We start from the raw sequence: 15,397 nt of genomic DNA, 5'->3' as shown, positions 1-15,397 counted from the left end.
ATAAATCTGATTCGAAACAAATCACATTCATCACATCAGCCTTTAACTACGACCACACTTATACCCTGTGGCTAGGCCAGAAATAGAACCGCACTTATACCCTGTGGAGTGGGCCAGAATACCGCACTTATACCCTGCGGAGTGAGCCAGAATACCACACTTATACTCTGTAGTGGGGCCAGAATTGCCAATGCATAACCCCTATTGGCAGGGTCCGGAACATAGCCAGGCTGAGAGTTTTAAATCTGATGCACATCAAAATTCTTTTTGTAACATAATAGATATATCATAGTCCGATCTAAATATGCATACACGATGCAAGAATAGTAAATATATCCGAAAAATATTATTCCAGTTCATATATCCATTTTTCATTCAAATCATCATCTCGTAAAATTCATAAATCACATATAAATTCATTAACAATTTATTCGATGCAAAAATAATATTATATAAATGAAGAGTCTGGAGAAGGCAGTTCATTACTTACATTGAACGCAATCTAATTAATCTCACAAATCCCTCGCAGAACCTAACATCCAAAAATCATATTTTTCTTTTAAAATTTATCACAATATATATATAAAACTTAAATCTTAATATCCTTCCATGGCTGGCCCTGCAGGAGTGCCTAGCACCCCAAGTTTGGGTTCATACCCACAAACCACCCTCTTTCTTTATTATTATTAAATTATTTTCCTTTTCTTTTCTCTTTTTTTTCTTTCTTCTTTTCTCCTTTCTTTTTCCTTCTTTTCTTTTTCTTCTTTCTTCTTTTCTCTCCCGACTCCCCTTTCTCCTTTGGCGAAACAGGGGAACCGTGCCCCCTGCCGCCCCCTTCTTCTTCTCTCTCGGTCGATCCGAAGGGCGGCCGCGATGGCCGGCCCTGGCAGCAACAGGAGGTGGTGGAGCAAGCCCAGTCACCCCCGGCGACTGGCGGCGGCGAGCATGCCGACGGCTAGAGCCGAAGCCGTTTTGGACCCAAATCCGACGATTGGCCGGCTCCAATACACAACACGTCATGGCCAAGCATCAAAAGAGGAGGAGAAGAAGGCGAGGGACTCTTACCTCAGCCCCGACGAAGATCCGGCGCCTCTCTTCTTCTCCGGCGGCAATGGAAGAAGAAAGCCACTCAACGGCCCCCCCCTCTCTCTCTCTCTCTCTCTCTCTCTCTCTCTCTCTCTCTCTCTCTCTCTCTCTCTCTCTCTCTCTCTCTCTCTCTCTCTCTCTCTCTCTGGCAACACGAATAAGAATCCCCCCCTTCTCCCTCTTCTTGGTGTGTCGGCTCTCCTTGGTGGCCTTAAGGAGAAGGAGAGGAAGCCCTAAAAACAGGGCTTCCTTCTTCTTCGGGATGGAAGGAATTCCATCATGTTGCCTCACGTGCAACGGGACTGGGCCCGATCCAACGCACGTAAGACCAAGGTTTGGGACTGGGCCGGTCAAATGGACCGAGCCCAGTTCCAGGGTCTCACATTAACCAACGATGCAGCGACATACTCGGGTTTGAGGATATGCATTTTACAATAACAATCATGGCACAAGTCATATTGACTCTCCGAGACTCGATTTCCTTTGATTGCAACATGGTTTACTTTAATACAAGACATATCAAAAGCTAGGTTTTGTCCTTACCCAACTAAAAATATTTTGCTAGGCATATATATACAATACATTTGATTCACCAAATTTTCAAGACAATGACTGCTATCAAGCTGGGTGTTTCTTTTTGAGATATATCAACAATCATAATTTCTATGCATTCCATCTAGATGCATGACTCAAATCTAGATTTTTTTTCCCCCTCAGTGTTTAAGCTTAATACATTTTGATTAATTTTTGGATGCCTAGAAGATTTATGACCAAGCTATGAAGAACAGGCAGAACTACCTTAAAACTCATTGGGTTGCTTAGTAGGTATGAAATATGGGAACAATTAGATAATTAACCATGCAGTGGCATATGACAAGTTGCCAAACTAGTAAACTTTAAAATCCTCCATTTGCATTGTGAGCAAGGTTGCATAGTTTTAAGACAAGTTTTTGCTCTTTTTTCTCTGGTTTGCACAAGGGCACCAGCCAACATGGTTGGTATGCAAGGCTTTTCAATGACATCCATGAAAGATATTTAGGAGACACGACAAGTACCCTCTTTTGTCATTCTTAATCGGTTCTAGCAAAACACTTTGACTGCAAACCTTTAGGTCAAGTGAACTAGCAAAACTGTAAAGAGTTTACTAATATTATGGAACTCCTGTTTGCGGAGAAATCCATCAACGTATTATATATCAATTGACAGAAACATGATAAAATTATATCCTACATGGCATGTACCATATGGCCATGCATGCTGCTAATTACAGCCGCTCGTTCTTATTCTGCTAACTAAAAAAACGAGCGGTTGTGATTGATAGCGTGCACCTCCATATAGTGTACACCCTATAGGATATAATTTCTTCAGAAACAATTGGCTACGCTGAAATAATAGACGAGGCAGGTTCCTCCTACCACGAGGTTGGCTATCCTCTCAAATCATTGTTTTGATAAAAATATTGTTACTCACACCTAACATTCATGCTTCAAAATTGCCCCAAATTATTCTGATAACAAATGCTGCACCATTTTCGGGCCGGAGAACTAAATTTTCCTTCCAAATTGAAAAGGAAATTAAAATTTCAAGACACTAATTATGCAGCATCTAGTTATGGCCTACAAGGATGTAGCAGATCGAATATGAATAATGTCATAAATTTTAGTTACCAGCAAAATCATTAAGACATTTAATGGTTTGCAACTATAAAGTTTAGATCATATATCATATTTAAATGGAAAACAAATATAATGTTAAACAAATAAGTAGCAAACACAATTACACTTTGACATAGTTGCAATGCAAATAGCGATTGTTATAACCACAAGATAACATCACTCTTTTGTTCACAACACAGGCTTGATGACCATGAACAGCCCTTAGAGAGAGAGAGAGAGAGGGGGGGGGGGGGGGGGGGGGGGGGGGGGGGGGGGGGGGTTAACAAGGAGCACACATATTTGACCCTTGAAAGGACCACATGTTTATCATGCTATGCTTTTTATAACTCCCCTTTCTTTGCCAACTTATTAATCTATTCCAATCCCCTTGACCCAATGATTGGATTGAGACCCATGCAGTAGAAAAATATTAACAAAGAACCGGGATGGAGCAAAGCAGCCCTTCAGTTGGACAGCCATCAGTGTTATATGTCGACATGTCCAAATAAAAGTTGTGGCCAAGATTGGAGATTAGTTCATATTGGATTAGAACAAAACAGCTAGTAGAAGAGTCATTGGTGTCCACATTCATAGGGAGACATCCATAACAGTGGACAAGTCAAAGTTGGATCCAGTCTAACTTAATCCAGAACAACGTGGAACAGGGGGCTTTTATATATATATGTGTGTGTGTGTGTGTGGTTCTCAGATGCACCACCAAAATTTAAGAACATATAAAATTATCTGATGGTGAAACATCCTGACTTTGTTCATCTCCAAATAATTCTATCCTGATCAGTGGAAGGCACTAAGAAGCTAAGAATTTCCACCAATTCCCTACAATCTACAGTAAGTTCATCAGATATTGTCCTTCTAAACTTTAACTCCCAGTTGACACCATTAAGTTCTAAAGCACATTGATCTCATTGAGAAGAGAACAAGACAATCATGTATTCATGTACGACCCAGCCCTTTAAACAATTGGGCCTGGTCCATTTGACCGGCCCAATTGAATTTGGCCCTAAACACCAAAACAAAGAGAGGTCCATTTGATTCCGCACGTGCGACTCAGGAGTTTTCTTCCTCTCGACTTCATCGGAAGGAATCCGACCAAGGGCCGGATTCCAGCCTTCCTCGAGCCTATTTAGAGCCCTCTGATCCTTTTTTTGATCTCACTGGAGAGCTTAAGTCCCTCGATCGGAGCCGTCGCCGGAATCTCTGTTCTCTTTCCTCTCCAATTGCTAGCTGTCTTTTTGCATTGCAGCGACGGCCAAGCTTCGCCGGAATCATAGGTATGAACCTTAATCTTCTAATTTTCTTTTTCCTTGTTCATAGGCCTCATTTTTAGTCAAGTCTTTGTCGGAAAAATCCGAGAATAAAAGGCCCCATTAATCTTTTGTTTTTAGATCTAAAAACCCCGGCTGTTCTTCCTTTTGCCGGCCTCCTCTGCTACCGGCGCTTGTCGCTGGAGAAGGGGGATTGTCCCTTTGATGCCTTGGGCCGTCATCGGAGCCCCACCGTTGGAGACCTTGAAGGAAGAAAGAGAGGGGCTGAAACCCCTATTTTCGGCCCTTTCTTTCTCTTCTTTTCACCGTCGGCCCTTGCTCGTCGCGTCGGCTGCCGAGGTTGGCCAAGCTGCCTCTTATCACCATCGGGGCTGCCGAGGTTGGTCGAGCTGCCTCCTATCGCTCGCTGTCAGGGCTGGCCACCACAGCCACCCATAGATCTGATCATGAAGGAAGGGAGAGACGAATCCCTTGTTTCAGAAGGAAGAAGAGAGTTTTCTCTCCTCTCCTCTCGCCTTCCTCCTCTCTCCTCTCTCTAATTCTGCCATCATTTCTCTCTCTTGATTCATGGCCAGATATGATGATCAATCTAGGATGGCCCGTGCCACTATGACGAACCAAACCTAAACCTCTGACTGAACCCGAGCTGAGATTCTCTCTCCTCTCCCTCTTTCTCTCTAGACATGCTTAGGCATTCTAGTGTAAGCTTTGCTTTTCTTATTACTTGGATTTACGTTGACCTAGTTTGGAAATCCTGAACAACCTTGATATCCGAGCGGTAGATCGGCCCATTACTTCAGCCTCAGCTAGATTTTTTGAAATTTGGCCACTATTGATCTTCACTTGATCAATTCAATTTATCTTGTTCAGACCGACCTAGGTAGTCATGCACTGTCACCTGATCAACCTGATTTGGGGGCATAGAACCGTTTTTCAGTAGTATTTGATTTTGACTTCGATTGACTTTTGGAATGATGATAAAATTTATGATATTTTAATTATATTAAAATAGGTACACCGAACCCGTGTAACTGAAGTAGAATTTTGAAGTGATAAGAGGTAAATAACCTAATGCTTCAAAGTGTATTTTCCAAATTTTTGGTAAAATGATAATTATTTGATTAAATATTAATTATATATTTGTTTTATACTTAGTTAAACGGGTCAGTCATGTTAATGTTATGATTATTTTATTATAGTACATTTAGCATATCATTTATTTTGATAATGTCGAGGAAGCCATTGAGTCCAATAGTCATTGATCCACCCAAACTAGTATAGTATTTACAATTTGCTTGGGATAACCGCTAGTTACTATAAGAGAATAGTAAGGGCAGAGCTGCTCCACCCGAAGTAGGGACAAGGGGCAAACCAATAGCATATCTTCCATCTGATTCAGAAGATAAGACCACAGTTTGAACTCGAACTATGAATGACAGAGTACCTTTTTCCCTCTTGCTTCAAAGGCAGAACTGAGACCCCTCCCATCCATAGGAAGCTGCTTTGACCCTTCCAGTTGATCGGTAAGAGAGCACACACGAACTGAGATTGAGGAAGTCGATGCGATGGCAAAATGTGCTATATGCTATGTTATGAAATCTAAAAATGTGACTTAGGCAAATCATAAAAAAATTATTTTATAAATATGCATTCTCAGCATGGCTATGATCTGTTCTAGCCCCACCAATGAGGATTATTTGTTGGCCTTGTCGACTTGTAATCTATGAGAAATTGGTTTCGACACCTCACTATCGATGATTAGAATAGTGATTTTTGGGACACCATGCCACCAGTGATTAAGAATAGTAGTTTTTGGCACTTTGTGCATTCTGACCCATGTCATCGGGTTATGTGACCATAGCTTGATTTCTGATTTCTAAGTTCTGTTTCTAGCATTTCTTGTGAAAACTATAGTATGTTTCAAAAAAAACTGCATTATTCGAGAAATGATTTATTTCCTAGTCAATATTTTATGCTTTTAACTAAATTATTTGGCATGCTTTGACCCGACTTTGGTCTACCATATAAGTATGCGATGTCTGTTCCACTCCGAATTTGGGGCAGGATAGATTTAGTGGTATTGGAGCTTAGGTTTAAGATGACTGGTGATTGTGATTGAAATAGTCATATCGGAGCTTAACTTTTAGGATTGTTAGGGTTCGTTAGAAAGTTTGAGAGACGGGTAGGAATTAGGCAATTTGACAAATGTCTTTATTTTTGTTATTGAAAAATTTGTGTTATCTTATGTGAATTTTATTTGAGACGCTTAATGAAATCAGAATGCTAGCTAACCAAGCTCATAGCCAAAGTATAAGTAAGCTATTTTGAGAGTTTTCTCAGTTTAGCAACTTGTATTTCAAGTTATGATTAATTAGATTTTGACTAAATTAAGTGAAGAAATATTAGTCATGGAATACTATCGCACAATGTAATTTATTGGTTAATTTGGACGTTCATTTTGATATGGAGGTACACTATGATATTACTTTTAGCTTGAAATTAATTATTTCAATGGCAAGTTAGGATCCATTCATAGAAAGTTGTTTAAGATTTGAGCTTTGAAAGATTTTTATGATACCTAATTGGAATATTCTTGGAGGTTTGAACATGTATGTGGATTATGAATGAAACTCTTATGTTGATGAAAAATATGCTTGGATATATTGCAAATAGGTTATTTTCTTATTGAAGAATTAATTGGAGATTGTAAAGTATTCATCTTGGTGGAATTATTAATAATGTTAATTATTGTCTTTGGATCTAAATAATAGATCTTATCTACTTCTATTGGAGACTATGTGATGTATATGAAACTTCAATTCAAAGTTTAGATTTATAAGTTGATCTAGGGTCTTTTGTCAATATTGTTGAGGTTTCTGATGAAATCTATATTCGCATGAAGAATTTGAATTTTAGAGGCTTACCTGGTTCTGATGGAAGATTTTTGATAAATGCTAAAGATTTTGATAAAGAAAACTATAGGAACTATAGGAGAGATAATTGAGTCGGCTTTACTCATTTGTGTTGATTTAAAACCTCCTAATTTGGTGGAGCATTAAGAAAATTCGTCTAGTTATTTTTACTTTGAGTTTGCCTTGGAATCGTCTAGTTGAACTGATAAGAGAATTTATATTCAATTATAGTAACTAGCCTATATGAGGGTTTTGAATGTATCGATTGACTTGAGGGTAAATCTACATGGATGTGCTCAAGGTAAATTAAGGGATGAGAATCAAAAGTTCCTTTTGGGCTTTACCTGAAAATTAAAATTTTGAATCTCTTTAGTTCATAATATAAGCAGTATTTTGATCAAAAGTTATTAGTGAATTTAAAGAATTTTGGTGGTTTGAATCAGAGTGCGCAACAAAAATGTAGTGGTCTGAATTATTTTTCTAAGTTGGTCAGAAGTATTATCCCTTTGATTCATGATGAGAGTACAAAAGTAAAATTTTCATATTATCTTAATTAGTATTATAGCTAATCTTTATTAATAAAATTAATTAATTAATGTTTTATTTGTGTCTGAGTGCATGTAATTCAAAAGACCCAATAATGCTGGATTTGAGCTCAATGCCTGGAAGCCCGTGCTCAACAAATCCCTAGCGTCTCATCTGAGCCTCACGTTGCCCGTCATCCGCATGCAATCCATATCACTGCGTCCAGCTGATTCAGCCAGCATTAGTGCCCGCGTCATGAAGATCCCAGCTCATCCACGTCGCCTCCGCGTATTCCACGCCTATATGGAAAGTCCAGACATTTTTTTCGTTCGCTCGTCCCATACATCTAAATTCACAAAAGCCATCCACAAATCCAACCGTCCGTGACCTCCCAGCACATGCAATCGGTTCATCCATCCCACTTCCTCTGTTTCGAAACAGAGCTTTCAGCATCAAACCGTCCCAGCCAAGAATTCCCAACGTCAATGTCTTCCGAAGCCAAACAGTCCGCGTTTCAGCCGCATTCCATTCTCCCCATCAGCCACCTGAGGAGTCTTCTCAATTTCCCAATAGTCCATGAAGCATCCCAAGTCTTCGTGGCATCTCATCCGCGTTCCAGCGGAAGAGTCCCAAGCATTTGTGGCGACGCGTTGCTTTCGGATCTCCCAGCCACACCGCTGAAGGTGTCTATAAAAGGAGTTGGGAGAGGCGAGAGGGGAGGAGGGAGGGGAGGCCACGGATCAGGAGTGGATCGACGGAGGCCATTCGGGAAGAGGAGGAGGCCAGCAGCGACGGAAGAGGAAGGAAGCCAATCGTCTGCATCTTCTCTTCCGATCCATCTTCTCAGCCGGTGGAGAGAAGGAGGAGAGGCCAGAAAGGAGAGAGGTGACCAGGGGGCCACGATTCATCATCCTTCCGGTGGACCAAAGGGGAGAAACCAGCTGGCGAGGAAGGAGAGAAGTCATCCGGTGGAGGAAAGGGAAGAAGCAAGGAAAGGAAAAGAAACAGAGTGCTCTGTTTCTGAATAAAAAGGAGAAAGGATTTATGTTTATTTTAACTTATTCGTTGCTAATCCTTTTTATAAAATTGCTTCCATCTCATATGAGTAGCTAAATATCTTTTAGCTAAGGCTAAGAAAAAGCCTAGCATTTTCTTCATGTATTTCATTTAATCATCAATGGGATTTTAATGTTTTTGATTTGATTTATGGTGCCGTAAATTTATAGAAATTATTTCAAACTTATATATTTTTTTGATTTGTTATTTCTCCCGGGTATAACAGATGCTTAGAAATCCCTGTAGTTTAAAATAAAATTACTGTAATGCTGCCCAAAAAAACTAAATCTATTTTATTATGATTAATAGATGAATTTAAGAAAAGCATGATGAAGTGTTAGGCTGAATCCTGATGCCTTAGTTATATCCTTGTCAATTCTAATATTATTTAGCCTTTAGTTTTTGTTCACTGTCAAATCCCTGTGGATTCGATCTCAGACTCACCGAGAATATTACTTTGCTACACCCTATACTTGGGGTATCCTACGTTTAATTTCTCTTTTAAAAGAGCAAGATTAAAGTCGTAGCAAGTTTTTGGCGCCGTTGCCGGGGATTTGCAACGTGCGAACGAGAACAAGGCTGCAAATTTTAATTTTTAATTTCTAGTTCTTCAATTTTTCTTTATTTTTAACACGGCTGAAATTTTAAATCTTTACAGATTCAAGGGCGACACAAAGCAGGACCAGTAACGAGGAAGATCAAGATCACATTTTTGGATTTCCGGAGTGAACGAACTCCGGCCGTGAGTATTTAAATTAATTTTCCTATTTTGTTCATACTAGTCCTATTTTAATAATTCCTATATTAAAATTTTACTCTTGTTAAAAAAAAATATAATAAAAAATAAATTAAAAATAAAAAAATAATTTAGCTAGTTTGCTTGATCAACTATTCAAATGCAATTTAATGTCATGACATAAAATGTTAAAAATCTTGTTGATTGTTGCATATAGTATAAAGCATTTGCATAAAATAATCTAAGGGCTGAACTCATTAAAAAGATAAGGTCGGGATTTCATCACTCGTCCTTAGCCCAAAAATCATCCCAGTGCATCAATATCCTAAGCCTAATTAAAATCAACTAGACGTTGGCCCCTAAGGATATTCGAGCTCAATAGGACGAAGACCACTGAAAGTTGCACCAATTTCGCTTTGTGGCCCGGTCGATGTCTAGGCAAGCTTTGTCCCTCTAAGTGATTGAAGGGAGACAGTTTCTGTTCGAGGAAAGTGGGTTTTAAGTGGGACCTTTGCTACACGCATCGTGACCCCTCCACTTACTTGGGAGCTTACCTGGTCGACTAAGGTTACTAGACCGGATTGGAGGCTTAAGTGTCCTCTTCAAACCAGTTAGGAGCCTGTTTAGAAATTTTAGGAAAACATTAGAAATTGTTGGGTGATGTTTTAATGCTTGTTTAATTTTAATTAAATTTTTTTTGTTAGAGTGATTGTTTAGATCTCTTTAGGTTGTACTTGTATTAATATATATATATATATATAAATATAAAATAAAATAAAATTTCAGTATATGCTGTTGTGGGAGAGAGATAAAACGAATAGATTATTTCGAGTTGAATCAAGAGATAAAAATTTAATTGTTCAAAATTCAAATAATCAAATGGAAGATAATGGTAGTAATCAGGGAGATAATGAAGTTCAAGATGACTTACCTATTAGAATGCTTCGTGATTATCTACAACCCACTAGGACCAGTACTCCATCTTGTATGGTTATTCCTACTGCTGCGGGAGCTTTTGACATGAAACCAGGAATAATCCAATTACTCCCAATGTTTCACGAACTTGATTCTGAAAGTCCCTATTTGCTTCTGAAAGAATTTGATGAAGTGTGTTCAACACTTCATTTCAATGATGTCACTGAAGAGGTAGTTAAACTTAAGTTATTTCCTTTTTCTTTTAAAGAAAACGCTAAGTCATGGTTACACTCCTTAAGGCCTAGGACCATAGCTACCTGGCAAGAAATGACACGAGAATTTTTAAAGAAATTCTTCCCAACACATAAAACAAACACACTTAGAAGAAATATCATGAACTTTGCACAAAAAGATGGAGAAACATTTTTTCAGTGTTGGGAAAGATTTAAGGACCTTCTGCTTACTTGCCCACATCATGGATATGAAATTTAGAGGGTCATTAGTTTCTTTTATGATGGTTTATCCTCCAATATGAGACAATTTGTAGAAATGATGTGTAACGGTGAATTCATGAGTAAGGAACCAAATGAAGCCTGGGATTATTTTGATCTTTTAGCAGAAAATGCACAAGCTTGGGATACAACGGATAAAAATGAAAAATCTAAAATAGCACCTAATGCAAAAGGAGGAATATATCTTATTAAAGATGATAATGATGTCAATGTAAAAATTGCTAATCTGACTAGGAAGGTTGAAGCCATGGAATTAAGCAAAGCCAATATAGGAAAAGCACAAACTATTATTGAAAGTATATGTGGAATTTGCGAGAGTAATGTACATGTGACCAAGGATTGTCCTACAATCCCTGCTTTTCAAGAAGTGTTACATGATCAAGCAAATTTCACCACTACTTATAAAAGACCATTTTCAGAAACATATAATCCTAATTGGCGGAACCATCCTAACTTTAGTTGGAGACATGGACCCACTGCCAATGAATCTCAAGGAAATTCTGTTCCTACTCCTTATGTGCCACCACATAGGAAATCTCTTGAAGATACTTTGCAAACCTTCATGCAAGGGTAGACTCAAATAAATCAGAATACCATGCAATCACTCCAAGAACTTAAAAATTCTGTAGGTAGAATTGAGGCTCAACTCAATGTTAGGGAAAAAGGGACATTTCCAGCCCAACCTCAATCTAACCCAAAGGGTCAACATGAGGTCCATGAAGCAAGTTCATCCCAACCAAAATTTGAACAAGTTAAGTCTGTCACAACCCTTCGTAGCGGAAAAATAATTAACAAAGAAATTCCGATAAAAGATGACAAACATGAAAAATCTATTGAAAAGAAGGATGAAGATGATAATGAACAAGATGATCCAATACCCCATCACAAGATAGTTGCTCCATTCCCTCAACGCTTGCTTGCAGCTAAAAAGGGAATACCTGACCAAGAAATTCTGAAAATCTTTAAACAAGTAAAGATTAATATTCCTTTATTAGATGCCATTAAGCAGATCCCATCTTATGCCAAATTTTTAAAAGATCTTTGTACCATAAAGCGGAAGCTTTACGTACAAAAGAAAGCTTTTCTAACTGAACAGGTGAGTGCTATTCTCAAACACAACACCCCACCTAAATATAAAGATCCTGGTTGTCCTACCATATCTTGCATCATAGGAAACTTCAGGATACAACGAGCCCTTCTTGATTTAGGTGCAAGTGTTAACTTACTGCCTTATTCAGTTTATGAATAGTTAGGACTTGGTGAATTAAAACCCACCAAGGTTACTCTCCAACTTGCCGATCGATCTATAAAGATACCAAGAGGAGTAGTCGAGGATGTACTTGTCCAAATTGATAAATTCTATTTTCAGTCGACTTCATAGTATTAGATACCCAGCCTGTCATGAACTGTACCACTCCAATACCTGTCATCTTAGGCCGCCCATTTCTAGCTACTTCCAATGCTTTGATCAACTGTCGAAATGGAATAATGAAAATGTCATTCGAAAATATGACTATAGATTTTAATATATTTAACATTTGTAAACAACCCGATAATGACAACGAAAATGATGAAATTCATGGAGTTAATCTAATCGACTCCATTGTAGAAGATGCTCTTGTCCCATCTCTTTCTTCTGATCCTTTAGAAACATGCCTAACTCATTTCGGAAATACAGATATCAACCAAAACTTTAGAGAAATCAGTGCTATATTAGATTCAGCTCCTTTGTTGGATACAGATAGGTGGAAATCTCGTTTTGAAGAATTGCCCACACGCAACAATAGTCCTTTACCATCTAGTATTCAAGCACCTAAACTTGAGTTAAAGCCTTTGCCATCTGAGCTCAAGTACGCATACCTTGGTCAAGAAGAGACTTTTCCTGGGATCATATCATCCCAACTCGAACAAAGTCAAGAACTAAAATTATTAGAAATTCTCAAAGAGCATAAGGGAGCAATAGGGTGGACAATTGCTGATATCAAGGGAATTAGTCCCTCAATTTGCACTCATAGAATCCACCTAGAAGCTGATGCCAAACCTTCTTGTCAACCTCAACGTCGATTGAACCCAAACATGAAGGATGTGGTTAGGGCAGAAGTTCTAAAACTTCTAGATGCGGGTATGATCTACCCAATTTCAGATAGTAAATGGGTAAGTCCAACACAAGTGGTCCCGAAAAAATCTGGTGTTACTGTAGTTAAAAATGCCAACAATAAATTAGTTCCAACTAGGGTCCCCACTAGTTGGCGTGTATGCATTGACTATAGAAAACTTAATTCTGTCACAAGAAAGGATCACTTTCCTCTACCTTTTATTGATCAAATCTTAGAAAGGTTGGCAGGTCATAAATTTTATTGCTTCCTAGATGGCTATTCAGGTTACAACCAAATTGCAATTGATCGTGAAGATCAGGAAAAGACCACTTTTACATGTCCTTTCGGCACATTTGCTTACAAGAGAATGCCTTTTGGATTATGTAATGCTCCTGCAACCTTCCAAAGATGCATGCTCAGTATTTTCTCTGACATGGTTGAGCGCTTTTTGGAAGTCTTCATGGATGATTTTTCGGTTTTCGGCTCCTCTTTTGAAAACTGTGTGGACCATTTAAAGCTAGTCTTAATTCGGTGTGAGGAGAAAAATCTAATCTTAAACTGGGAAAAGTGCCATTTCATGGTAACTAGGGGAATTGTTCTCGGGCATGCCATTTCATCTGAAGGAATTGAAGTAGACAAGGCTAAAATTGACTTAATTGCTAATTTACCCAACCCAAAAACTATCAAAGATATACGCTCATTTTTGGGTCATGCAGGATTTTATAGGAGATTCATTAAAGATTTTAGCTCAATATCTAAACCCTTATGTAATCTCCTTCAAAAGGAAACCCAATTTGTGTGGTCTGAAAAATGTCAAAGAGCTTTTGATAAACTTAAAAGCTTGCTGACCTCTGCTCCCATCATGCAACCACCCGACTGGTCGCTTCCTTTTGAAATTATGTGTGATGCTAGTGAATATGCAGTTGGGGTAGTTCTAGGGCAAAGAAAAGAAAGGAAACCTTATATTATCTACTATGCAAGTAAGACTTTAAATAGTGCACAAATGAATTACACCACTACGGAAAAAGAACTACTCGCCATAGTATTTGCATTAGACAAATTTAGGTCTTACTTGATTGGATCCAAAATCATTATCTACACTGACCACGCTGCCCTTAAGTACCTTCTTTCAAAAAAGGATGCTAAGGCACGTTTGCTTAGGTGGATCCTTCTACTCCAAGAATTTTTTCTAGAAATAAGAGATAAAAAGGGGGTAGAGAATGTAGTGGCTGATCACTTGTCCTGTCTCATTCTTCCAGATTCCATAGACAATTCACCCATAAGAGACACTTTTCCTGATGAACAACTCTTTGGGATCACGTCGTCACCCTGGTTTGCAGACATTGCAAACTTTCTTGTCACGGGTGAACTTCCGATTCATCGGAATAAATAGGACAAAAGAAAATTTCTGACCGAAATAAAAAATTTCTTCTGGGATGATCCTTATCTTTTCAAATACTGCCCAGACCAAATTATTAGGAGATGTGTACCTAATGACGAATTTATTAGTGTCATTTCCTTTTGTCATTCTGAAGCTTGCGGTGGTCATTTCTCTACTAAGAAAACAGCTGCAAAAATTTTACAGTGCGGTTTCTATTGGCCCACCTTGTTCAAAGATTCCCATAACTTTTGCAAAGCTTGTGAGCGTTGTCAAAAGTTAGGTGGGATAACTCGTAGAAATATGATGCCCCTCAACCCAATTTTAATTATCGAAATATTTGATTGTTGGGGAATAGATTTTATGGGTCCATTTCCTCCTTCATTCGGAAATTTGTACATTTTAGTAGCTGTAGATTATGTCTCCAAATGGATTGAGGCAATTCCTTGTAAGCATAATGACCATAAAACTGTTTTAAAATTTTTAAAAGAAAACATTCTTTCCAGATTTGGAACGCCTCGAGCCATTATCAGTGATGGGGGTTCACACTTCTGTAATAAGCCTTTTGAGGCTTTAATGCGAAAATATGGGATCACCCATAAAGTCGCCATCCCTTATCATCCACAAACAAGTGGACAAGTTGAAGTATCCAATCGACAATTAAGAATATTCTAGAAAAAACGGTTAACCCAAATCGCAAAGACTGGTCTTTGCGTTTAACTGATGCACTTTGGGCTTATCGTACTGCTTTTAAAAGCCCGATTGGTATGTCTTCGTACCGTCTTATTTTTGGCAAACCGTGTCACTTACCTGTGGAATTGGAGCATAGGGCCTACTGGGCTATTAAGAGATTTAATTTTGACATGGATAAGGCTAGTTCACTACGCAAACTTCAACTTAATGAACTAGAGGAAATCAGGAATGAAGCATATGAGAATGCTCGAATTTATAAGAACAAAATGAAAGTCTTTTATGATAGAAATATTATAAGGAAAACATTTGAGCCTTCCCAGAAAGTTCTATTGTATAATTCAAGACTTCATTTATTTCAGAAAAATTGAGATCTAGGTGGACTGGCCCGTTTATAGTTAAAACTGTTTATCCGTATGGAAACCGTTGAGATAGAAAATCCAAACACCGGTAATATTTTCAAAGTAAATGGCCAACGTTTGAAGTTATTTTTAGAAAACTTTACCCCAGAGGTTGAATCGACCAATCTGGGAGATCCTGTTTATCAGGA

At 38.4% G+C, this 15,397-nt stretch overlaps 1 non-coding gene across 1 annotated transcript; it reads right to left on the bottom strand.

The window, feature by feature from the left end:
• Positions 1–10,546: 10,546 nt before the first annotated feature.
• On the bottom strand, positions 10,547–10,653 carry LOC113463630. The gene has a single exon (XR_003388252.2). It is a non-coding gene; the product is annotated as a small nucleolar RNA R71 (small nucleolar RNA).
• Positions 10,654–15,397: the final 4,744 nt, after the last annotated feature.

This window comes from Phoenix dactylifera, unplaced genomic scaffold (genome assembly GCF_009389715.1).
Source record: "Phoenix dactylifera cultivar Barhee BC4 unplaced genomic scaffold, palm_55x_up_171113_PBpolish2nd_filt_p 000796F, whole genome shotgun sequence".
Taxonomy (NCBI): Eukaryota; Viridiplantae; Streptophyta; class Magnoliopsida; order Arecales; family Arecaceae; genus Phoenix; species Phoenix dactylifera.
Note: the sequence above shows the minus strand (reverse complement) of the source record. Positions and strands in the feature narration are given on the sequence as shown.